The 26307-nt window shown below is 46.8% G+C and overlaps 1 long non-coding RNA gene across 1 annotated transcript; it reads left to right on the forward strand.

Moving 5' to 3' along the window:
• The first annotated feature begins 3305 nt into the window (after positions 1 to 3305).
• LOC129542383 (uncharacterized) lies at positions 3306 to 24668 on the forward strand. The gene is made up of 3 exons (XR_008683051.2): positions 3306 to 3692; positions 7559 to 7907; positions 24542 to 24668. It is a non-coding gene; the product is annotated as an uncharacterized LOC129542383 (long non-coding RNA).
• Positions 24669 to 26307: the final 1639 nt, after the last annotated feature.

Consider the following 26307-nt stretch of genomic DNA (forward strand, 5'->3'; position numbering starts at 1 on the left):
TTATTCTACAGAAGGGACGTCAGAGAGAGACCTTCAGTCTCCGGGAGCGAGGGAATTAGGATACACTTAAAGCCTGAAAGTCTGGTTTCTGGATTCATTCATTGATCAATAAATAGCTCATTAGTTTCGGTCTCCGTTCTGAACCCTGGAGACCCAGCTGTGACCAGGAGGGCTATCAGTCCTATCCCCCAGCCCACTGATCACTAGTAGAGACCGTTGAGAGGAACAGTATCTAATTTGGTGCCAAACTCTAGCCTGCGCATTTCCTTAACGCTATTCTGGCCAGGGCTAGGGCGCTGCAGACAGAATCCCGCCCACGATGCACGCAAACGTGGAAATCGCCAAGAACAACAACAACAAAAAGATAAGAAAACCCCGCAAAGGCTGGAGCCATTCCCCTCCACGGAGGACGCCTCTGTGGCCGCCGCTGAGCGCCAGCCTGTGACCCGCAGGCGCAGCTTCGCCCAGGCTGCTGCTGTCGCCCTAGCAGGGCAGGCGTCCAGCAAAACAGTTCTAAACGTGTCTGGGCCCGATTCCGAAGTGTGAGGCAATCCCTCCGGCCCACGCTTCAGGAGGACCCTTTATTTAGGCCGGGCAGCTCTCGTCTCTGCCACTTATGTCATCTTTTCTTGGTGCACGCGGGCAAATGTTCTCCGCCTGCACCCAGCGACCTTCTTTTCTGAGTGACCCCCACCTTAGGCCCCCGTGGAGACAGGGATTTACGCCCCACTCCCCGGAGATGAGACAGTGCACCTTGGCCTCTGAGAAAAAGTGTCCGCTAGGACCGTGTTCTCAGTGCCTCTGGAGTGTGGCCGAGGCAGACTTTCCAGCTCAAACTGCACTCTCTGAATTAGAAGGAAAAACAACCGATTTTTTTTTTTTTCACTGTGGCTAGAAACCTACAAATCCCCCTACCCTATGTCTCTTGAACTATCCAGGCGAAATTGCCAAGTATCCAGATGTTACCCTGAGTTTTCCAGAATTTACTGATTTTGCCAGGGGATCCAAAACTGTTCTTAGGGGGACAACTGTCCAGACTGTATTAGCAAGAGTGAATGGTCCCTTCCTCCAGCTATGACTCTGAAGATTACACAGTCTCCTGAATTTTCCAGATGCTTTGAGAATGTCTTCCTTTGCCAAATTTCCAGGGCTCCCCGAGGGTGGGATGGAGGGAGAGAAAAATGGATTGTGGTGTGGAGGCTAATAAGGAGGGTTCATCCTGACCTCTTCTCAGAGCTTGTGGGGTTTCAGGGTGCTCTCTTGACCTAAGAAGGAGCCTCAGAGCCAGGTTTTTAAAATGGAGGTACCACCCCCTCCCCACACACCACACACAACCCCTCACCCCTTGTACACACAGACATAGAAAATTAAAGCGCTCCTTCTGGTTGTCCAGAAATTAGTTCTCTAAATTTTCCCTAACAACTGAGATTATTAAGTGTGTATGGGAGAGGGCAAGCTAAGCCCAAAATCTCAAAAAATTTTCTGAGTTCTTTTCACTTTTGTTCTTTGAAGGAAGATGTAGAGACACCTTTTATCTTGAAAGGCAAAAGACAAACAAACCCCTCCCCCCCACAAGTGTGTGTTTATTTTCAACAACTTTCTCCCTGCACTTAGCAGCCTAGAGCCCCTCAAACCCAGAAGAGGCGAGTGGGCAGTGGGAGTGTCGGCTCAGGGTAGGGGACGATTTGGTCAGTTTTTCAGCTTCGGGAAAAGATGGTCAGATCTCACCCAGCGCGGATATGGCTTTGCAGCAGCCCAGGCGCCAATTTCTGATTCTTCCGTTTCCTGGAGGGCCTCCCGTAGGCAAGAGGGGTTCTTTGGCAACTCCTTACCTCTGATGCAGCCCAAGGATAGAGGCCGGGTCTACACTAGCAAAGCACAGGGGTACCCCAACAATTTGGATAGTTGGAAAGGAAAACCTGCCGTCACACTGGGGTACAAGGTGTGGAACAGTCTAGGGGCACTGCAAGTCTTCATTCATCTCAAAGTTGTTGCTCTCTGCTTAGAAACAGGGAAGTCTGAAAGCCAAGGCTTTTAGAAGTCCCCTCCTCTGGGGCTCCTTGAGGATTGGGGCTGGTTACTGTCCTCCAGTTGTGAGGGGACATTTTTGAGGGCACAGTGGTCCCCTGACTTTTGCAGCTGGAAAGAGGGCATTAAACTGTGTCTATGGTTGTCCCCATTGCCCCAGCCAGCAGCACACATAGAGTAGGGAAGGTTAGTATGTAGTAAGGGATTATCCACTGCTTCACTGTCTGAAGAAGCCAGTGAAGGTTAACCAAGTCACAGATGTGGCCCTGGATCATTACTGGGGTTCTAGAGACTTTATAGTCAAGGTTCATAGATCGCCGTCCCCTTAGAGAGAAGATGCTGAGATTTTATTGCATCCCAAGGATGTTCCCAGCTCCGAAACCCTAAACTAGAATCTGTTTCCCACCAGCGGTCCCTCACCTACCTACGAACTCCAGTTAAACTGAAATACCTTGGTGTGGGGTTGGGAATACAGTTATCAAAATCCAGGGTTCTATAGTCTGAATACCTGAACGGTATCACTCTCCTTGCTGGCTAAGTGACTGTGGGCAAGCTATTTAACCTCTCTGAACTCATCTGTGAATCAGGATAACAACGAGAACAACGCCTCCTTCACACGGCTGTTAGGAGGAACTAGCCAAGGAAGGGGGCAGGAGGAGGAAACAGCCAGACCACAGTCAGGTCTGATGGCTGAGTTCTCAGCTGGAGATTTGCAGAGGGCACGCTGGCAGTGCGCGTCTTGGCCAGATGGTGCCAACATAATAAAAGAAATATATATTGATGGGCTATTCCAGAACAGCAGTGTGTGGTGTGGGGTATCGTCCTACTTCGGCTGTATGGGTGGATGTCTGCTTCCCCCTGCCAAGTGCTAAGCGGTGGGTTCCCATTCAAGCCCTGCCCTTTTCTAGCTGGGTAACTCTGAGTAACCGCCTTTTGCTCTCTGTGTCTCGCCTGCGCAGTAGAAGTGAGTCCTGCCTCGGGGGCGGCTGTGCAGATCAAATAAGTAGGTGCCTGGCACATGGCAGTGAGACTGAGAGATACAATATCACAGCACGTCGTAACAAACACATCAGCAAGCCTAACACAATATACACATCCTAATGGAAGGTAAACGCGGTATAATATCCGATATTACGATGTGTTATATTGTATTATAATCCTGGGCACACGTGTGCGCACTGGGAGGGACGACTGCCTTAGCCAGGACGTGCTTCGCCATTGCAGTGCCCGTAGGGGACACTTGGGCTTGCTCTCCCACCTTTTCTCCAGCGGTTGCCGGCTGGGGTTTCGCAGCGCGCGCGCACGAAGCTTGGCGAAACGCAGGAACTTTCGCTTTCACCGTGTGGCGCTGCTCTGAGCCGGCTGTATCCCGCCTGGGCAAGGTTTCAGGAGGCTCCCGGACGCCGGGAATCATTGGCTGCGTCCGGTCGTTCTGGGTGGCACCCAGTAGCCCTCGGGCACCAAGGAGACCGAGCGTCGGAGGGAATCTGTGTCTGTGCGCGAGGCAGTGCTATGCAACCCTCAGCCGCTGCTGATATCACGCCGACCTCGGGGAAGCTTGGGGGTGACCAAGAGAGGACCTGAAAATATACCAACCCGTTCTTTCCACTTTCTGCTTTCCCATCTGCGTCGGAGGCCGGCAGAGCCTGCTTGGAGATAGCAAGGTTGGAAGCAAGGCTATTTTTTTCTTTTACGCGCGGCTTCTCCGGACGTGGCCAGTCCCGCGGATATTCTCTCTGACCAACATCGAGAAATGATTTGGGGGGACCCGCAGCGGTAGAAGCATGGCGAGAACACCAAATCGCTGGCACACTGAATAATTTGCCCAAAGAATTATAGGGGTATATAGGTACTTAATGCACCCCAGATCCGAGAGCGTCAGCGCGTGGGCATGGAATTATTCTCATATCCTTAAACATTCGCCTATGTTTCCTGCACTTTCTGGCACGGGTATTTCTATTATCTCTGTGTGTGTCTTGGGGCACACACAATTATTTGCACGAGTGTTAGCGCATATACACTTCATTATACACACACAAACTAGGGCACACCCTCAGTCATCTCGCTTCTGCGCCGCCCTTGGCGCGCGCACACGCGCAGACCTCAGGCTGTTAAGAGGCGAGTGAGGTCCAGGTCCCTTGTCTTCTCGGGGAAAAGCCCAGAGTTTAGAGGAAAAAACTCTGGGGTCTGCGTTGGTTCTTTGTTGTCGTGGTTCTCCCCCACCCCACCCCCGACAGAGGTCGGAAGTCAGACAGTTTCCTCGCTAGGAAAGACGGCGGGGACAAAGGCCAGGCAGCGGGTCACCAGTTTTGAACCGAGGTCCGGGAATGGTTCTAGGGTGACGGGTAAGGCTGTAAGCCTAGAGCCCTCGGAACACTCTCCCTGCCTCCCCGGGGTCCGAGAGCCAGGTGGGACGAGAGGGATCTACTAAGGCCTGCTCTCAGAGGCTCGGGGAGCTGTGTTTATTTTCTAGTTATTCTTGGCCGCTTTCCACGCGATTATTTGTAGCAGCTCAGGGAACTTCTGGGAGAGCGGGTGCCTTGCGGGGGTTGGAGTGGGGGGTCCCTTTGCCCGGCCCCGCGAGTTTTACGACATCGAAGCTCGGAGGGCAAAATTACAGGCGGCATCAAAATGTGTAAATTATAGGTTTGTGTTATAAAGAGGCCTAAGCGCGGTCGCTGGAGAAAGGCGGGTTTGTGGGTTCCAAAATGACTCGGAGACCGGCGCGCCGCGCGCCAATGTGCCCTGGGCGTTCGCGGACTCCATCCCCAGGCGCGGCAGCCCGGGCGCTGGAAAAGACGGTGTCCCAAACCGGGTGGCCTCACCAGCCGGCGAGGAAGAGACCAGGCGGATCTCCGGCGCCCCAGGCCCTCAGGCCTCGCAGCCAGAACCGCGGGAACTGGGGCCCTGCCTCCCCGACCCACCCGGGAACCCCACACTCGCAGGAGATGCCTTTTAGCTCTGGTTTGCTAAAATTAGGTTTAATTGAAGATACTTTTTTATGCCTAGCGGTGGGCAAACTTTCCTTTAGATGTAGTGGAGCGCGTTGGAGACAATTTCGGCAGCATTTCAGTTACCGGGCTGTTTTGATTTCACTTCTCATCACTTAGCTTTTCCTGGATCTCTTCTTTCTTTTCCTCTCCAAATCTTATCTTTTCCCCACTTCCTTTCCCCTCTTCTCTCCTCCCAGTCCCTCCCTGTCTCCCTCCTGTCATCTTTCTTTTCTTCTTTCCCTTCTTTTTGTCCTCACCTCGGAGGTATTTCAACACTCCCCCTTCTTTGTAGAGTCTTTTTCATTATTTAAACTATTTTGCATTTCCTTTTGTTCCTCGCCCTCTCCACTTTTTAAAACATTACTTTTTCCCCTTCCCTCCTTCTTCCTTTGTCCTTAGGTTCTCCACTTCTTGGAGACTTGGAAGTGCAGCAGTTGAACTTACACTTCCTTGATTACAAGAAATCCAACTAAAGCAGGTCCCATTGGCCTGGAGAAAAGCAGAAGCAGGGAAGCCCCCTGAAGCCCTGGCGTTTGGTTAGCACCAGCCTCTCCGGGACCCAGTGTAGTGTAGAGGAGAAGAGGGCTGGAGGAGTAATAAAAACTCAAACGTTCCATAGGCAAGGGACTGTCCACTTCAGTTCAGTTCAGTTCAGTTCAGTCGCTCAGTCGTGTCCGACTCTTTGCGACCCCATGAATCACAGCATGCCAGGCCTCCCTGTCCGTCACCAACTCCCGGAGTTCACTCAACCTCATGTCCATCGAGGCGGTGATGCCATCCAGCCATCTCATTCTCTGTCGTCCCCGTCTCCTCCTTGGACAGGGTAAAAAAATATGTATATATCCACTGTCGGCAGTCCACCCGGTGTGTTATCAAGCAAATGTACACACCAAGATCCGGGCTGCCCATTGGATTTCCACCTTTGTGGGATCTGAGAACCCAGGAGAAAACCTTGCCGAGAGTTAGCAAGAATTTCAAGAAGACAAACAAACCACCCAATGTTATCTTTCTGAGGCCACCTGACTCCCTTCCTCGATGTGAGATTTTTTTCCCTTCCCTCTGAGCCCCGGTCTCCCTCTTCTCAACAGCTGTTCATCCATTGTTATATTTATTAGGTAAATATAAATCCCATAAATATGCCTGAATGAAAACCTTCATGTTCCCTAATATGCTGTTCAGAGTCACCAACATTCATCTTCCAACCGTTTGACTCCTTTGGTTTGACAAAGAGTGTAAGAATTCTACACTCTGGCCCCTTCCCCTAAGTGATGAGAATATTAACATCTGACCATTGTGCCCCCATAAGTAGCCTCCACCCCACCCACCTTTCCAAAGCTTCCTTATTAATAAGAGGTCATTTCCTCCCAGGCCTTAAACCCAACCTGCAATTCAGACCAGACAGGGAGAAAATGTTAACATCTCTGGGCCAGTGGCAATACCAGGGTGATCGCAGCCTCATGCAGGGAGAGGTTCCCTGGGGACTTGTGCTTCTAAGAATAGGGAGACATGGGTGCGCCTGTGTGTCAGTCAAGGAGGTTGGCTTCAGGAAAGAAGTGCTGGTAGCAGCATCCCTGTTCATTTTCCTGAGCACATGCTCTGTAAGTCTGACTTTCTGGAATGACCTGAGCAGCTAGCTAGCTGATGAGTTCTATTTTTTTTTTTAAGTCATTGATTGCCTAGTATGCATGAAGCTGGAAACCTATAAGAAGACTGGTAAAGATGAAAACATATAATTAACTCACAGTGCTAATGAAGGCATGGGAAACACTGGTGGGGAGTGGGTACATGGTTACAACCAATACAGGGGCAATTTGGTAGACCCATTAAAAACAAGAGAGCACAACCCTTTAACCTACCCATTTTCTTCCCCGAGGTCTTGATCCTACTGGCATAATCATACACATGCAAAATGATATACCTCTAGGGATAGTCAATACGGTGCTGCTCTAATAGCAGAAGTGGGTAAACGACTTGATAGATATCAATAGGGATCTGGTTAAACTAAGGGTGGTAAAAGAATATTAAAATATTATGCTGCTAGAAAAAAAGATGGAGGGCTTTCTGTATGTACAGATAAGAAAAGATCTCTGAGAGGTAAGTGAAAAATGATTAAAACCAAAGGACAGAAGGGTTTGTAAAGGGTGCTACAATGTGCCAGAGAAAATACAATTGCATGTGTGTAGTGTGTACAATTGTATGTGTGTAGGCTCTACAGACCTGAAGGAGGGCATGGCAACCCACTCCAGTATTCTTGCCTGGAGAATCCCCTTGGACAGAGGAGCCTGGTGGGCTACAGTCCACAGGGTTGCAAAGAGCTGGACAAGACTGAGCTGCTAAGCACAGCGCAGCACAGGCTCCACAGAAGGGCATACAGAACCCTGTCACCACAGTTACTCCCAGAGGCTAACTGGTGCTAAGGAGGGAAATTTACTCTCACTGTATACTCTTTCCTACTCTTTCAATCGTTTTGCCTTTTGCATGTGTGTGCCAAAATAATTTTTTAAAAGTATTTTATTGGTCTTCTTATTTATTTTTAGTTTTTGGCTGTGCCCCATGGCATGTGGGATCTTAGTTCCCTGACCACGGATTGTACCCACGCCCCCTGCATTGGATGGTGAAGTCTTAACCACTGGACTGCCAGGGAAGTCCCCCAAAATAATTTTTAAATGAATTGAAAAAATTAAAGGAAGTGGCTGTTGTCCATGTGGTCATTTTCCCAGCAGCCCCCGTATCACTGTCTTCTGTCCTCCTTTCTCTTCCAGAATCCTAGTCACCACCTGATGAGCACTCACCATGCACAGAGGCTGGGCCAACCCACTTCCAAAACATCTCATTTCATCCTCACATCAGTTCTCCCGTAGAGGCACACTCAAACCCATTTTACAGGTGGGTAAACTGAGGCTCTTAGAGGCACATCTCCTGCTCAAGGCCATACACTTGGTAAGATGCTTTCTATCCCAGAGAGCCTGTTTCCTAAACCAAATAACTGCAATTTAACTGATCTCCTCTTCAGCATCCTGCTCTTGGTCTACTTTTTATCTTTTTCTAACTCCTCTAGTTCCTGTCCTGTCCCAGGATTCTCACCCCATGCTCTACCACTCAAAAGTGGATGAGTGCAAATAAAATACTTGAAAGAGAACAAATAGGTCCAGACTAAGGCAGGTCAACTAGGTTCCAATGTAAATCCAAAGTTCATTGTCCAGACTACATGGTAGCAGATGGCACTGAGAGGTGGACTTGAACATGGCGACAGAAGTAGGTCAGGCACATCCCTCAGCCCTTCTTCATAGGAAACCTATCCATGGACTTGGGTCTTCAAAAGGATTTCATCCCAACTCCTGTCTTGCTCCAGCTCCTACAGCCATTCCCATAAATCCTAGCTGGTCTTCATTCCTGGAGCCAGCTCTAAGCCCTGAAAGGTAATGGGGTGTGAGAATATGGTTTTGGAAAATTGCTCCGTTAAGATCCGGATGCAGAGCTAGGGTTCCTGTGGGGAGTCCTTTGACATAGGAGCTGGGGCAGTTACCAAACTTCCACTTATCTGAGGATTGGGCTTCTGCGTGTGATGCCTTTCAACTTCAAATGCATTCCTTTGCTACCAGAGCAACGCCCCAGGAAGATACCAGGAATCCTATTTATTGGCCGCTGGGACTAACTCACAGCCAAGTCAGCAAATAGCACTTGAGGACCTAGGATATTCAAGGTGCTCACTGTACATCCAAAATGCTAAGGTGTATCAGTTCTGCATATGCGTGCATATTATAAAAATTCAATTCAAACTCTCTTTCAGAAGTTCAGTTCAGTTCAGTTCAGTCGCTCAGTCGTTTCCGACTCTCCGCGACCCCATGAATCACAGCACGCCAGGCCCCTTTCAGAAGTTACATGGTGAAAATCTGTCTCCATCTCGGTTGCTTCTAAGATTTTCAGTTTCCTTCTTCCCAGGCAATCCCAACTGTGGCTCCTTTCTTGTATATTTTCTGGACATAATTTTATGCATAATTAATTTCTTCTTAATTGAAACTTTTAGATTCAATGTATAGCCATGGCCTACTGTGTGAGAGCCCAGGTGCCTGGATTCACATACTGGCCCGAGACTCTTTTGTTCTGTGACTTTGGGAAAGTTCCTCAACTTCTCTGCCTTGGTTTTCTCATCTGTAAAATAGGGTGGTTACCTGCCTTAAAGGTTTCCTATGAGAAGTAAATGTGACAAAACATGCTAAGCATCTAGGATTTTGCCTGCTGCAAAGAAAACATGCAATGAATATTAGCTTTAAATATTAGAGTGAGTAATAAATTATTCATCCAGACTGTTGCTGGAAAAATAAGTGAGGAATTAAGTTTCTACCATCAGAACAACTATCTTACAATTTGCAATGTTTGAAAAAAGGAAATGATGCTGAAGATCTCTAACTCTGGCTTCTTACAAATAGAGAGATGAGGGTTGTGTTTACAAAATATAACTGATATTTCTGGTCCTCAGGGGTGTGTGTGTGTGTGTGTGTGTGTGATCAAAAGTTGAAGGTGATGCCTGAACCCAGAATCTGGTTGCTTTGAATGTGGGTCGGCCTCACTAAGCAGTGAAATTTGTATTAAACTTGATAATGTTTGTGGTCATATTAAAAAGTAGAGTGACATTTACAAATTTAATTTAAATAAATTTAAGGCTGTAGCACACACTATAATCCCATGGACCAATGAGTCTGGAGGGCTAAACGAGCCTGGGGTTGCAAAAACGCCAGGCTCGACTTAGTGACTAAATAGCAACACCAATACATACTATCAATGACTGACTTTCTAAATGAATTCTTCTGGATAAAAATTCATTCCCTTTCATAAGTGGGTTCTAACACTGTTTACTTAAATTGACAGCTACCTCTGCACCATGGTTTTCTGTGTGGTCATAGGAAGATGGCATTCTCTCTATACTCTTTCTGGAGAACTGGCAAGTTGGCAGTGGAGGGCTTTCTCAGGCCAGGGTCTGTGGTTTAGGGTGTGGCTGGAAGTCTCTGCCTTATGGAGATAAACAATGAATGCTGGGTTCCTCCCTGGAGATGTGTTTTGTAAACAATTTCATAGTTCTTTGCAAAGATCATTGTACAGTTGGATGGTAAATGATGCTTTTTTCTTTCTTGGTTATTAGTATGTCAAATCCATCCCTCCAGCCTTCCAGGAAAGAAGCCAAAATCATAGGAGGACAGCGAGATCACAAATATGCTAAGTGCAAGCTTTTCATAGCAATATAAACAAAAACTCTGTGTGCTTTTTCTTTGCACTTGGAAAAAAGTCTTTAAATACATAGTGCATAGATTAATAGATCTAATTCCTGTGTACTTAACACCCAGAAAAAGAACTTCACATATTAACATGTGGTCATATCCGTTTCAAATCTTTTTTTTTTTTTTTTTACTAACAGAAGTAAAATATTATAAAGTTGAAGTGCTTTTCCCTTTTCTGATCTCATCTCCATATTTCTTCCTTTCCTTAGAGGTAACCACTATCGTAATTTTGGTGAAGCCTAGCAGTCCACATTTTTATATTTCTATAAAATATGCACTTCTCCAAAAGCAGTACAGAAGTGTGGTTGGTACTTTTTGAATTTGCATGAACCTCATACTCTGCATACAGTTCTCTGAGTTGCTTCTTTCACTCAATGTTAATTTCTGAGTTTAATTTATATTGCTAAATAGATATGTGACATAATTGAGAATATTATATAAATATGTTTAATTCACTTTCGATGCTACATAGCAATTCATTCTAGACTAATAAATTGTGTCTAACACATGCATACCACTCTCCATGTACCAAGCACTGTTCTAAGCATTTCCTATAATGAATTCACTTTATCCTTACATGTATGAGATAGCTGCTATTATCTGTTTGATTTTGGCCATGTCATTAAGCAAGCGGAATCTTAGTTCCCTGACCAGGGATTGAACCTGTGACCACTGAGTGCAAAGTCTTAACCATTGGATTGCCAAGATAGTTGCTACTGTTATTCTCATTATCCAGAGAAGAAAACATACATACAGAGTTAAGTTACTAGCCCAAGGTCACTTTCTCTGTTGATGGATAAGTAGATTGTTTCCCTTTTTCACCACTATAAGCAATGATACAGTGAAATCTTACCTGCTGCTTCTTATATACCAGTTATTATTCTGTGTACAAGAGTTTCTATCGAGTAGATACCCAGAACAATTTGGGGGACTTAAAGAATGTACACTGATCAGTTCAGTGTACATAAAAAACATTTTCTTTTCTTTTTGGCATGTAGGATCTTAATCCCTGATCAGGGATTGAACCTGAGCCCTCTGCATTGGCAGTGGAGAATCTTAACCTCTGGACCACCAGGAAATCCCACTAAATATTTTCAACGTCATGTTTGTATACGTGATCTCGGGCAGCCTTTGCTTTACCAAGCTTCACTTTCTTCCTTTGTATAATAAAACGGGGGCATAAAAGCTAGCTTATAAAAGTTGAGGTGGGGATTAAAAGACCTATACATGGTAAACACTCGATAACTAGTAGCCATGATAATAGTAAGAATATTACTACTGCATTAGAATATGCCATTGTTGATGGTATAGTCTAATCAAGGATACACTTTCCAAAGTTAAATGGCTTTTAGGCCCAAATCGGACAATTCTTAATCAGCAATAGGAACCTGTTAAATTTTTATATCAAACCACAGCAGACAACCCAGAGGGGGCAAAATGAAGCAGAACCTTGAAATACAGAATTGGGACACTCTGAGCCAGTTGGTGACTGCTGTGTGACCCTAGGCAGATTACTTGACCATTCTGGGTGTCTAGTTCTCCAGATCTTAAGGAAAAAATAACTATATTTTTTACCCTTGCAACATAAGGCTGCTATGAAGAAACAAAGGTGGATGGGTGAAGGTGATTTCTTTATGAATTATTGAAAATAAAAGATCTGAGGTTTATTTCAAGATTTTTTTTTTCTGTACCTTTAGACTTGGCTGGACATCTAGAAACAATTTTTCTTTCCTGTTGTCTACCTATCCAAAGTATTTCAGAAGAAAGTATAACTTTTGAAATTGGTTTTCTGTAGGAGATAAGGGAACACATTCTAATGGTGTGCTAAGGAATTTTTCTAATTACTGTGCCAACTTGAGGTTTGTGAAAATGCAAAGACTTTGTTTTTCTACATAAACTATTTTAGGTAGTAAAAAAAGATGAGAGGGAGAGGAAAATACAGAGATAGAACTCTATCCAACCATTGTTTTGCAAACAGTTGGTTACTTGATGGAGTTTAATTAGTTGTTTGCAAAACATCTTGTCTGACCAAATTCATTGTCTTGTCTTTGTGTCTACCACCGCTGCCAAGGTGTTATAACCCCAACCAGTTGTGTATGAAATTTCTTCAATCAGTTATCGGCTAAATTCAACTTCTTTTTATGTCAAAAATAGCTCACTGGTAGCCAACTGGCTTCTCTTCAAACTGGTCTGTCTGAGGCTGGAGCCTACCGGAAATGCTCCAACCCCGCTGCTAGCCAAGACCCCACTGATGTCAGTTGGACTCAAGCCATTTTCATTTGCTAATAAAGCCCCAGAATCCACAGTGAAAGAACTGATGAAAGATGCTGATTGCTGCTGGTTGCCAGGAAACAATGCAACATTTCCTCTGGGGAAGGGAGAAAATCAGAAAGAAACTGAACCAGGGTCCAAAAGTACTCTTTCAGCCAAGTCCTAATGGTACACTGGTCTTCCCTGATGGCTCGGGTGGTAAAGAATCTGCCTGCCATGCAGGAGACACGGGTTCAGTCCCTGGGTCGGGAGGATCCCCTGGAGAAGGAGATGGCAACCCGTTCCTGGCCTGGGAAATCCCCTGGATGGAGGAACCCGGTAGGCTACAGTCCATGGGGTGTCAAGAGTTGGACGCAACTTAGCAACTAAACCTCCACCACCAAGGGTATACTGGCTGGCTCGGTTTTCCAAAGATGGTACGGAAAGAAACGGGTTGGAGAGGGAAAGAGAGAGAGAGAGGAAGAAAGAAAGGGAGAGACTGGAAGCAAGGCAATGAAGAAATAGATGTTTTTTATTTGTGTAAATTAGCTAGGGGGAGAATGGAGACGGGGCATTCCTCAAAGCAAGAAAAGGGGTTTGTATCCACAAGTAGGGTAAGGAAATGGCAACACTCCAGTGTTCCTACCTAGAGAATGTCACGGACAGAGGAGCCTGGCGGGCTACAGTCCATCGGGTTGCACAGAATTGAACGTGACAGAAGTGACTTAGCATGCATGCATGCATGCACGCATCCTCAGGTGGGGTAAGAGGGAGCCTGCTCTCTGCAGTGCGTAAGGTGGTTGAATCATGTCAGGCAGAAGTACTGCTTTGTTGATGTCATTATTTGAAGATTCCGTTCCGTTCCGTTGCTCAGTCGTGTCCGACTCTATGCGACCCGTGGACTGTAGCGTCCCAGGCTTCTCCGTCCATGGGATTCTCCAGGCAAGAATACTGGAGTGGGTTACCGTTTCCTTCTCCAGGGGATCTTCCCGACCCAAGGATCGAACCAGGGTCTCCCGCATTGGAGGCAGACGCTTTAACCTCTGAGCCACCAGGGAAGCCCTATTTGATTAGGTGCGGTTTAAGGAGTTGTGTATGGGTGTCAAGCTGACAAGGCATGGTATGGGGACTTGGTCCTGAGTTTGTGTGCATTTATATGTTATGAAAATCATTCCTTCCTTAGATTTAGTGCTTATCAAACTCACTTCATGATTTTCGCTATATCTAAGGTCTCTCAATTTTATTTTTTTAAAAATAGTTATTTGTTTACTTATTCATTTGGCTGCACTGGATCTTAGTTATTGCATGCAAACTCTTAGTTATGGCATGGGGGATCTAGTTCCCTGACTAGGGATTGAACCTGGGCCCCCTGCACTGGGAGTCCAGAGTCTTAACCACTGGACCACCAGGAAAGTCCCTATTTTCTTTTTTATTCACTTTTCTAGACCTGAATATCCACTCTGGGCTCATTCAAAGCAACATGAGTTTAGCGGGTTGGTCTTTTTAAAAAATAATGCTCATGAAAATGACTGTAGAAATATTAACCTGTTTTCCTAAAGTTTATCTGGTTACACTTAAAATCACCACAGGAATGGCCAGAGGGTGATGGTTAAAAACATAGGATTTAGTGTCAGTCAGACCTAAATGAAATCCCGGCTTTAACATTTAGCAGCTATGTGAGTTTGTCCAAGTTACATTTTGAGCCTCAGTTTTCCCCATCAGTAAAATGGGGATAATCATGTCATCTCTATGGGGTTATTGTGAGAATTAAATAAGATGAGGCATGTTAAGTGTTTGCTGAACAAGTGCCTGGCACATCCTATTGTCCTCAACAGGTTTAAAAACTCATATGTTGAATTTCTAACCTCTGGTCCCTCAGCATGTAACTGTATCTGGAGACAAGTCTTTTAAAGAGGTAATTAAGGCAAAATGAGGTCATCCAGGTGAGCCCTAGTCCATTCTGACTGGTGTCCCCACAGAAGCAGAGATTAGGACATACACAAACACACAGAGGAAAGACCACGAGAAGACCCAGGGAGAAAGTGGCCATCTAGAAGCCAAAGAAAGGACTTGGAAGAAATCCAGATCTCGGACTTCCAGCCTCCAGAACCATGATTTCCATTTCAATTTCTGCTGTTTAAACCCAGGCCAGTCTGTGGTACTTTGCTATGGCAAGCTGAGCAGACTAATATAAAGCATATAGACTGTCTGTGCATGGCAGTCTCCATTTTACAGTCCTGGTGATTAGCCATATACAGGCATGGATGTAGGCTTTATTTAGATCCAAGATGATGACACACAAACCACAGAAAATAGTAGTGGAAAGTGGGTTGAAGCACTGCCTTCTTGTTGCCTTCTTGGCAAGGTCACAGAGATGTTGTCATCTACAAATGTGGTTATCACACAAGAAGAGTGACTAATCCCCAGTGAGTGTAACTCATCATGATTTTTAGGTAAAGATTTTAGGATTTGGTGAAATGCAGTCATTTTTAATCATGCTGAACAGTTCTAAATAGCTTCTGGCTCAGATTCCTGGTTCAAGATGCCGTTAATGTTGTCAGATGTTTCTAATAGTTTCTCAGGCCTGAGAAATTCATGTTCATCTGAAAATCTTTTATCAGCTACTCTTTCTTGGCAAATGCCATTAACCCCCTACCCTCATTACCACATGCCCTTCCAGTCACCACCTAGACTACTTATATGATTTAATGAATTCCATAACACTTCTTAATTATGATACCAATCAGTGTCTATATGTTTTACCCACATGAGCTGTGAACGAAGTTGGCAGGATAGGGTATGCAGTGTCAAATGCCAGGGATGTTTGATGGTTTGGTCCTTCTGGAATCAGTGGTCAATGAAGACTCATGAAGGAGTGTGAACTTGGGCTGGCCCCTCTAAGCCAGAATGAGATGAGAATTTGGATAGGTAGGTAGAAAAAAAGAGAGGCTATTTCAAGCAAGGAGGAGAGGTTGAGGAAAAATCAGAAAGCCTTGTATAGTGACTGTTTTATGTTCATCTTCTTATTAGACTGTGGTGGGACCATTGAGAGTAGGAACTGGATGATATTTCTTTTCATATACCTGTTGCCAAGCCAAGTCCTGCAACTTGGTGGTCATAGAACATGGCAGTAATTGTCAGGACCCATGCAGTTCGCAACTTAGTCCGCTCAGATGACCGAAGCATAACTCAAAGTGGCTTAAGTGAGAAAAAAATTAGAAGGAGAGGATTTTATTGGCTCATTGCATTGGAAAGTCTAGGGGTGTGTCAGCTTCAGGCACATGCGTATCAAGGACCTCAACGATGTCTCTTCATCTTTTGCTTCTGTTTCTCTCTGTTGGACTCATTACCAGATCAGGTTTTCCAAGAGAGTAATTACTGGATGCTCTGGGTTTATAGCTAACCAGTGCTCACTTTCTCCCTCTCTCTCTATTTATATATGCTCCATATATATATTCTTATCTATAAACAGGAAACCATAACAGTATCCATTTCATAGGTTGTTGTGAAGATTAAACTTTAGTTAAAGTAAGGGGCACATTTAGTAAAATGCCTGCTACAATGGCCATACTCAAATCCTTTTCTGTATCTTGAACTTTGTGTATTGGTATCTCTATTTACCTCTCCATGTGGACAGATTCCGTCCAGTGGCTCAGATGGTAAAGAATCTGCCTGAAGTGCAGGAGACCTGAGTTCGATCCCTGGGTTGGGAAGATCCCCTAGAGAAGGGAAGGGCAACCCACTCCAGTATTCTTGCCTGGAGAATTCAATGGACAGAGGAGCCTGATGGGTTACAGTCCCTAGGGTTGCAAAGAGTCGGACATGACTGAGTGACTAACATGTCCTGATAATAATGGTTATAAATAGATTCCACCCTTTATTTGCAAGTAAAGACCCACATGATCCTTTCCAGATTAACACTGGAGAGAAAACCAGGGAGGATGCAATTGATACAGAGTTGTCCAAGCCCCTTTTTCATTTGTGGTTGAGCAGCCTAACATTAGAATTTGAGCTTCTTGAGGGCAGAGATGTTTACTAATTTTTGTCACTGTTTCAACTGCAGCATGAAGAGTAGTTCTGGGCACACAATAGATACTCTGCCAATATCTATTGAGATCACAAGCCCCTGCTTGATAGCCCTGGAGGTTGAAATGAGATGGGGTTAGAGTACTACATGAATTTCAGGTATAGCTCAGATCTCTTCCAGCTGGTCCAGAGAAATGGATGGAAAAGATGGTCTCAGCTTTAGACCCCTGGGGCATTTAACTAAGTGCCAACATTCGAGCTGAAGCGGGGTGTAAAGGGAACAGCAGTGAGTAAAGCTTAGCAAATGTAGTCTCATGGGTGCCTTGATCTGATTCACCACTTAGGCTTGAAGTTACACTCAGTTTCCTGCCTTCGTGCTCTTCTCCATGTGGTGTGCCAGGCACTCCTCAAGCCTTACTTATAATCCTAGAAATCTCCCTGCAAGGTGGGTGTTCGCAGTCTCATCACTTGAGAAATAATCTACTGAGGACTGGCTTTTTTTTTTTTTTGCTTTCCATTCAAAGGGCTGAACGCTTTGTTGTGGGTTAAAGGAAACAAGCTTTCTCAATTCTACACATGGACCACAGGGAGGAAGAAGGATGATTCTCGACACATCTGCTGGCCCTCTGTCGGGGGTGTGCTAAGTGATAAACGTGAATGTCTTACTTAATCCTCTCAGCAATCCTAGAAGGGAGGTATGAGTAGGTCCATTTTGCAGCAGAGGAAAATGAGGCTTAGAGAAGTTTAGTAACTCACCCACGGTCACCCAAGTCCACGAACACCTTTCACAGGGCATTCAGCTGTGTCCCAGAATCCATGGTTGGCATGAGAATGAAAGCAAGTGCCCAGGGCTGCTGAGATGTGAGAACTGGACTGTGGCTGGTATGAGTGACCACTTGCCCGACCCTCGGCTCACCCAGATCCAAACAGATGGTAATGACTTCCAGCCAGAATGTGGCCAGAGAGATGAAAGGGCTTAGTTCAGATTTCCCAACCCTTAAGTCTGCCACCTTGACTTTTGGACCATTTTTTAAAATATAATTTTGTTTATTTATTTAGGTTGTGCTGGGTCTTCATTGCTGGGTGGGCTCTTCTCTGGTTGTGGTGAGTGGGGGCTATTCTTTGTTGCGGTTTGCAGGTTTCTCCTTGCAGTGGCTTCCCTTGTTGCAGAGCACAGGCTCCAGGGCACCCGTCTTCAGTAGCTGTGGAACGTGGGCTCAGTACTTGCGGCTCCCGGGCTCTAGAGCACAGGCTCAGTAGTTGTGCACGGGCTTAGCTGCTCTGCTGCATGTGGGATCTTCCCGGACCAGGGATTTGAACCCGGGTCTCCTGTTTTGGCAGGTGGATTTTTTGCCACTGAGCCACCAGGAAAGCCCTGGACTTTTTTTTTTTTTTAAGGCTTCCTATTAAATTAATCTTTTTATCTGGCAGCATGGAAAATTTATTTCTTAGTTGCAACATGGGGGAACTCTTATTTGTGGCACGTGGAATCTAGTTTCCCAACCAGGGATCAAACCTGGGCCTCCTGTATTGAGAGTTTGGAGTCTTAGCCACTGGATGACCAGGGAAGTTCCTGGACCATTCTTTGAGCCATCTTCAAGATCCAGTGGGAGAAAACCTGTAAGTCAACTCTGAGCAAGATCATCCCCTGGCTTAAAAACTTCCTGGGGGTCTCTTGGTATATTACAGCCCTCAATGGTTTGCTTTTCTTTTTTAGGAGTGTGGAAAGCTTTTGATATAAATAAATGAGACTGACATTCTTGTGAAAAAAGTTTGTTGTCCTCGTGATCCATACGGGCTGTGTAAACACCTTCCTTTATCGAAATGCAAGTTGCTCCAGATCCATTACTGAGATCTGGCAGATGAGTCAACACATTGATTCCATGTCTCTATATGTAAATCAAGACATGGCTACTTGATGAGCTATGGGGGCAGGGGTGAGTGGGCAGTGGGAAAACTGAACCGTGACAGCCTGCAGCTGTGTTATCCTAAAAACGACCCCCAGATCTCTCCAGGTGTTTGAACCAACAACACCTTTGCTTTTGGGTGTTGAGCTGCTGGGGACATTTTGCCATCTTAGCTTTATTCACTGCCACGGGGCAGACACTTCCTTGGGAACACAGTACGAGCTGATGTCTCATCTGGAAGCTTCCTCTTTCCAAAGAGACATGCCCCTCCTTTCCCTAGAGACTTGAGTCGAGTGATCCAAGGCAGAAATTTAGGATGATGTTTCTTGCTTGACAAGTGTCATCTCCTAGACTGGCTCCAGGACTCTGACATAATACATTTATAAGCCACTCAGTCTAGGGTACTTTGTCGTAGCCGCCCTAGGAAATAAACACAGCCCTGGAGGAGAGGGGGACTCTGAGGATGGCCCTGGGAACAAACCTAACCCGGACTCAACTGAACCTCTGCGACAGTCCTCCCTGCAGTGGCCACATCTGTGCCTCTGGTGACCAAGGAGAGTTCAGGGTGGCACATTGCAAACCTCTCCTTCACTAGAGCAAGTCAAAGGACGGGCCTGATTAAAAGTTAGGATTCCCTCTGCTTGGAAAGGCCAGCTCGGAATTGTACTAGCTCATCTGGAAGTAGATGCCGTACAATATGTTTACCGGCATCCATGTACAGATGGAAAGCATCATTATATAGATCTGTTTATTTTTAGTTACAAGTTAAATATCAGATACAGATTTAGGCCAATGGTTACACCAAATTCATCACAATAGCTAACATTTACAGATCACTCTACAGATCACTCGCCCGGTAGCTTTTCATGTATTATCTCATTCAAACTCTCCTAATAATTCTAAGAGGGGACACGATTATTATCTCTTTTTACATGTGGGAACACTGAGTCTTAGCAATGTCAGGAGCTTGTCATTTTGGGCAGGCTTTCCCCTGGTGAAGCAAGACGGTTATCAGCAGTGCTAGGCATTCCATCCTTAAAATTCTAAGTCCAGTAAACAGAGACCTTCTTTTTTTTTTTTTTTAATTGAAGTGTAGTTGATTTGCAATGTTTCAGGTGTCCAGAAAATTGGTTCAGTTTTATATATATATATATACATATGGGCCCACCCTAGTATTCTTGCCTGGAGAATCCCAGGGACAGAGGAGCCTGGCGGGCTACAGTCCATGGGGTCTCAAAGAACTGGACATGACTGAGTGACTAATATATAAATTATCTTCCAGATTCCTTTCCATTATAGGTTATTGCAAGATATTGAATATAGTTCCCTGTGCTGTATAGCCAGAGACCTTTTCTCAGTATTTCTGGCCAAACTCCCACAGTAGTCTCTGACTGGATAGGATTTGAACACAGGCTCATTGTTGAACCAATCACTGTAGTTGGGGGGTGGAATATGCTAATTAGTGATGTCTTGGGTAATTGAAGCAGGGGTTGTTTCCTCTGGGGTATCAGGATGCTGTATGCAGAGGAGCGAGTGAATGCTGTCTACTCTGGCCTGATAATTTGGGCTGTGGAATAACCTGCCGTAGTGTTTCTCAGCAGAAGCTCACTCACCCTGCCTCATTAAACCCAGATCTATGTGTTCTACATTAACCAGTAAAGTGCTTCAGTGTAGACCTGACGTAACAGAAGCTCTCCCTCACTCCTTGTCTTCTCTAGTTTCCATGGTTTGAAGCCAGAAGCACCAATCTATTTCTCATACTTTAAATAACCAACCCTTGAAATTAAAGCCCAAGCCCGAAAATTTATAATTGGAAATTTTAAATGAATGCCATTTCTTTCTAAAAAATATTTTTTAAAAAATTTGTTTTATTTATTTGACAGTCCCAGGTCTTAGTTGCAGTAAAACACCTTTTCTTAAAAACCGGAATGTGGGACTAGTCGGGGTGGATTTGGTACAAGACCTTGTATCAGCTACCTACTGTCATGATAGGGTTATGTAACAAAGAACTATTAACACCAGTGGCTTACAACAAGAATGTTTACTTTTGCTTACTAAATTTTAATTAACTAATAAAATAATTTAATCTTAAAATTGAATTAAAAATTTAAATTTTAGTTAATTGATTTAAATTAATTAATTGCTTGATTATTTTGGCTGCACTGGATCTTTGTTGCAGCATATGGGATGTAGTTCCCTGACCAGGGATTGAACCCAAGCCCCCTGCATTGGAAATGCAGCATCTTAGCCACTGAACCACCTAGGAAATCCCTCCATTTAGGCTTTCAGCCATTCACTCCATGAGCATTTCTTGATGGTCTGGGAGCTGGGGGACAATAATTATACATTTCCTGCCCCAGAATGGATGTATCTGACGGGAATCAGACCTGGAAGTCAATGGTTACAACTTAAGTTCTTAAGCACCAGCAGTCTAGGGAGGACTCCTGTCCGATGATCATGAAATTGCAAAGGAGAGTCACTCCCTTCTCCTCGTGCAGGAACTGGGGCTGGTGGTCTCTGGGCCCTTCAGACCGGGTCATGAACAGGCCTTGCCTTGTTCTCCTGTCCTTTCCCTGCCGCCTGTGCCCCCCAAACCTTAATCACCGGAGGTGCAGCTCCTCCCTCCAGACACTGTAAGCTGGTACTAATGCTTTCCAGCAGACCAGCTACACACATGGCTCTTGAGTCCGGTCTGCATCCTTTTCTCCCTCCTCCTCGTCCCATCCCAGGCTGCACCTTCTCTGAAGCCTGCCTCTTCTCTTCTAGAAAGGACTGGCCGTCTTCAGAACAGTGCATTCATCAAGCCCTACTTGAAGTCCCTGTCAGATGCCTGACATACACTAAATCATATTTTCTTCTCTCAGAGGGGCTATCTGAGGCTGGTATTCTTATGAGTCCCATTGTATAGATCAAGAAACTGAGGCTGAGAGAGGTGAAGAGACTTGTTTGGTTGGGCCACCACCAGAAAGTGACAGGGTCAGCGTTTGAACCTGCGGTGAAGCCTGGGAGCTGAGCTACCCACACACCCAGCTTCCTCTCCAGACCTTTTCTACCCCAGGTATCTGCACTCGCCTCAGTTCCTGGTCACAGTTTGGGTCTAAATTTGCCCTGAATATAACTGAATACAAGAAATAAAAATATAATACAAGTGTCCTTCTCCATGAACCTAAAAGAGAGAAGTGGAGCGACTAGCCTAGAAAATTTGGATTGAAAAAAAGCCCAGCAAATGTGCCTTGTCAGTTGATTTTTCTCTCAGCTCCCTGAATCTCCCCATCTCACTGGGAGCCCACTTCTCCTCCTCCTCTGGCTCCTGGGAGCCTCTACCCAGGGCAAAACAGGAGGTCATGCAGTGGCAACGGGCCAGCAAGATCAGCTAGAAACAGTTCTTTTTTTTTTCTGCCAGTGACGGGTCCACACCCAGGGCGCATAAATCCTTTCTTTTATTTTTATTATTATTACAGCTCAGGGTCTAGCATGGGCCATAAACGGATTTAAGAGGCTGCAAGAATATAGAATTTAATATAGTTGGCACCATTAAATAGTGGCACACCAAACCCACTTGGAGAAGTGCGACCCCCTCCCTCAGCACCACCCCCTCCCCCTTGCCCTCTCACCTCCCTCCGGATCCCCAATATCCTTCTGGCCAAGGTTTTCCCCTCCCCTCCCCTCCCCCAGTAGAGGGGGAAGGGCAGAGGGGGATGGAGCAGAGGCAAGAGAGGACAGTGCCTGCAGCCCCGTGGAGAGGGCATTGGGCAAATGGCCAATTAGGGACACTTGGGGAGATGGGACAGAGCTTTCTAGATAAGCATGGTTTTTATCAGCCTATAAAAATACCACTTTCACTTATCTGCTGGCTCCCTGTCCAGGCTCCTGGGAACAGATGGAAGGGGGCACGAAGAAAGGCCCAGAGGACAAGGCAGGGACAGTCCAGGGTAGGGGGCACTTGGAGCGGGGAGAAAGGAAGCAGCCCTGAAAGCCAAAAATATGCTGCGGGGAGGTTTTCTTCCCTCCCAACCCTTCAGACTTCTATTCTTATTTTATTGTAGGGAGTGGGGAGAGTCCTATAGTCCTGTGTGTCTTCTGCATTTTATTGGTTCCTTATATATGCTTTGTCTATGTCTTGGGTCTGAATGCATCTGTTATGATATCTTCAATCAATATTTATCTAGCACTGACTATGTAAAAAGGGATGGATGCTGTGTTGAATAAGACAGTCGTGATCTTTGTCCTCGGTAGTTTAGAGCCTGTGGTGGAGGCAGATGATTAACAAGCAAAAAGAAAGATGATAGGAGGAGACAGTCATGAGGAGAGCTGGGAGCAGAGGCAATAGCATATGCAAAGGTCCTGGGGTGGGAACAGAGCTTGGTGCAAATGAAGAACTGAGAAGGAGGTGGATAGAAGGTGGGGTCAGAAAGGGAGCAGGAGATGAGGCAGGCGGAGCAGAGAAGGGACTTGCCTTAAAAATACAGAAATGATTTTTTTTTTTTTCTTTATGGGTTGTACTGAGAGGCTTGTGGGATCTTAGGCCCCAGAGCAGGGATCGAACCTGTGCCCTTGGCAGTGAAAGCATGGAGTCCTAACTACTGGACTGCCAGGGAATTCCCAAAGAACCATTGACTTTTTTTTTTTAAGTCATGTGGCATGGCTTGCAGGATCTTCGTTCCCTGACCAGGGATGAAATCCATGTCCCCTACAGTGGAAGCACAGAATCTTAATCACTGGACCACGAGGAAAGTCCAGGAGTTGGGATTTTATCACAAACTCTTTGAGCTGCCTTTGTTATTATTTCTTTATTTCTGAGAGTTAGCAGCAGGAATGGGACATGATCTGATGCCTCATTTTTACCTACAGGCAGGTCACTCAGGCATCCTTGGGGATGTATCAGCCCAGTAGTTAGAAGGGTGGTGATGGCAGTCATGATGGTTGCTGGTGGTGGTGGGGTGTCCAGTAATCTTGCAGTGAAGATGGGGGTCCCAGCCCTAGCTTCGCTTCAAAATCCTTAGGCAATTTGTCAGTTTCCTTCCTGTTCTTTGTGCCTCTAGACCTCAGTTTCCCCACATGTAAAATCAAAGAGATGAACTAGTTGTCACTGAGGGCTCCCTTGGGTCCCACCATCTAGATGGGTCTATGTCAGGGTTCCAGGTTTTTGGAGGGGGGTTGATAGGCAGCTTGGGAGGAGAGGGCTGCAGTGCTGAGGGTGGAACTGGAGGAGGCTTCTCCCTGCCTGCTGCAAACCACCCCCTGTGCCCAGCATCCTTCTTCTTCCCAGTCTGGTGATTCCCTGCCTGGGGAGGGACGCTGAATCAACGGCTTCTCTCTAGAGAAGGTATTACCTCGGTAATGACCCCTGATCCTGCCCACCTAATGTCTTCTGCCAGGCTGGACAGGGGCAGCCTACCCTGATGGCACCATGTGCAGGCTACAGGAGAGGAGACTTGGCGTCCAGGGTGGGCATGGACACAGTGATGAAGTGCAAATCATGGGTGAACAGATGTGAAGATGATGGTGTGAAAGCGTGTGTGTGTGTGTGTGTGCATGTACACACACATGGACTGGTGTGTGACTCAGGGTGAAGGATTACAATTGTGTGACTTTCTGTCCATGACTGTGGGCCAGCGTGATCGCTTGTGACTGAATTAAGGTGCACATATGTGCAAGTGTGAACCTGCTGTGTGTGCAACCATGATTGTGTGTCTGTGTGAATGTATGTCTTTGTATGACAATAAGCATGAGTGTGTGTGTGTGACTGAACAGATGTGTATGTGCCTGGGGGAGCTGGTGTGAGACAGGATGGGAGTGTGTCTGTGTATTTGTGTGACGGAATCATTGTGTCTGTATGTGTCTATGTGTGTGAATGTGGAATGGTGGGAATGGCCACTGTTGTGGGCAGGAAAAGAAAAGCAAAATGCTGTACCAAGATGGGTAGGGGTGCCTCTGCCTGACGTGTGTGTCTGTGTCTGTGTGTACAGCTTCTGCATGTGTGTGCTACGCATGTGGCTCTGTGTGCTCCAAGTGACTCCAAGTGGCTGCATCTGGGGCATTTTGTTGCTTGACCCCTCAGGGTCAGAGGGCCAGGACAGTGGCATCAACCAGGGGCCAGGACACCGGGCACAGGCAAGTCAGCTTCCTCCAGCACCGTGGGGCAGAAGTGGCCAGAAACCTCGCTGCTTTCCAGGCGGGGCTGGTGGAAGTGGGAGCTCACCAGCCCTGGTAAGTGCTGTGCCCGCACCTGGACTCCAGGTGGATGGGCTGTGAGTGGCTGTGACCCTGGGTGGACCGGGACCCACCCTGGAGCAAGCCCGCTGGGACCACGGCCTCGGTCGTTCAGCCGCTCAGTCGCGTCTGACTCTGCGACCCCACGGACGGCAGCTCCCTAGGCTTTCCTGTCCTTCATCCAGCTCAGTTCAGTCGCTCAGTCGTGTCCAGCTCTTTTTGACCCCATGGACTACGGCACACGAGGCTTCCCTGTCCTTCACCATCTCCAGGAGTTTGCTCAAACTCAGGTCCACTGAGTCGGTGATGCCATCCAACCATCTCATCCTCTGTCGTCCCCTTCTCCACGGCCTTGGGGGACAAGGTAAAGGCCACTTGGGGGGGACCTGGGGGTGGGCAGCCAGACAGCAGCACCTGATTTCTTAGAACCAACTTCTGAGAAGGAAATGTGGTTAGGATTTAGAGTCACCTCCTCTTCTTTCTGGGACTGGGGCAATCCCTGGAGGTGCGTGCAGGGCGCATATGCACGTGGTGGAGGGGCGGGCAGGGTGTGTGCGCGCTGTGGGCCAGTGGGTGGGGCGTGCTTGCGTATCAACTCCCCACCCGCTGAACTCTGCCTGCAGAGGAAGTGGCCACCCCCCTACTGTCCAGGTGTGCATGCAGCACGTTATTACACCTGACATTTCCAACCTGCCAGGAGTGGGAGGTCTTCCCCAGAGCCCGGGGGTGGGGGGAAGGGTTGGGGGGGGGACTTCATTTACCGCACTGTCCCCTCTACTCCCCTCCACTTCCGCCCAGTTCCCAGGAAGTGACTGTGGAATTTGTTTCCAAATATAGGCTCCAGTGGCCCCAGCTGCCTGTACACAGCCTCTTTGGCCTCCCGGCTGAACGGCCGAGTTGTGACTGCCTTCCAGGAGGCCCAGGCACATAGACCTCCGCTTGGAGCCGTTGGTAAAAATAATAATCATAAAAGTGGCCCATAAAAAAAGGAGGGTAGCTGAACACTGGGTTATGAGCCCAGGACACCAGTTGCCCCACGATGATGTTTGGGTGGTGGCTGCCCTGCAGGCTACACACACACACACACACAGGGCATTCCACAAGGACACACAGACTCACACCAGCCTGCGCCACACACACTCAGGACCCCAACGCTGGAGAGTCGAGAGTGTTTTCACATAAGGAGGTGCACAAAAATGTGTGTGTGTGTGTGTGCTTTCAGTGCTCTCTCCAGGAAGGCCACACAACGGCATACACACAGACTAACACAACAGCACAGAGGCACACGTAGTCCCTCCTCAAGTGACACACTGCCGTTTAGAGAGATTTAAAGATACTGTCCCCTTCAGCCACACGCAAGGAGACAGACAGCCCACCTCTCCAGGTGGGGAGTGGCAACTCCAGCTTTGCTACACGACGGAAACTGGGGAGGAGGTTGGGGCATGAGCGAGGACCAGCCCTTGCCTGTGCACAGATTTGGGTGTTGTGGGGACCTGGGTCCTGGGCACTCCCTCAGAGGCACCAGGAGCTGGTAACTCTCCTCCTTGGGGCAGCTGTCGTTGCAGAAGAACTGGTATGGGAGAGGTCTGGGTGAAAACGCAAACAACCCAGCTG

Source organism: Moschus berezovskii, chromosome 19 (assembly GCF_049115385.1).
Source record: "Moschus berezovskii isolate FMDL1 chromosome 19, NW_MosBer_1.0, whole genome shotgun sequence".
NCBI classification, from domain to species: domain Eukaryota; kingdom Metazoa; phylum Chordata; class Mammalia; order Artiodactyla; family Moschidae; genus Moschus; species Moschus berezovskii.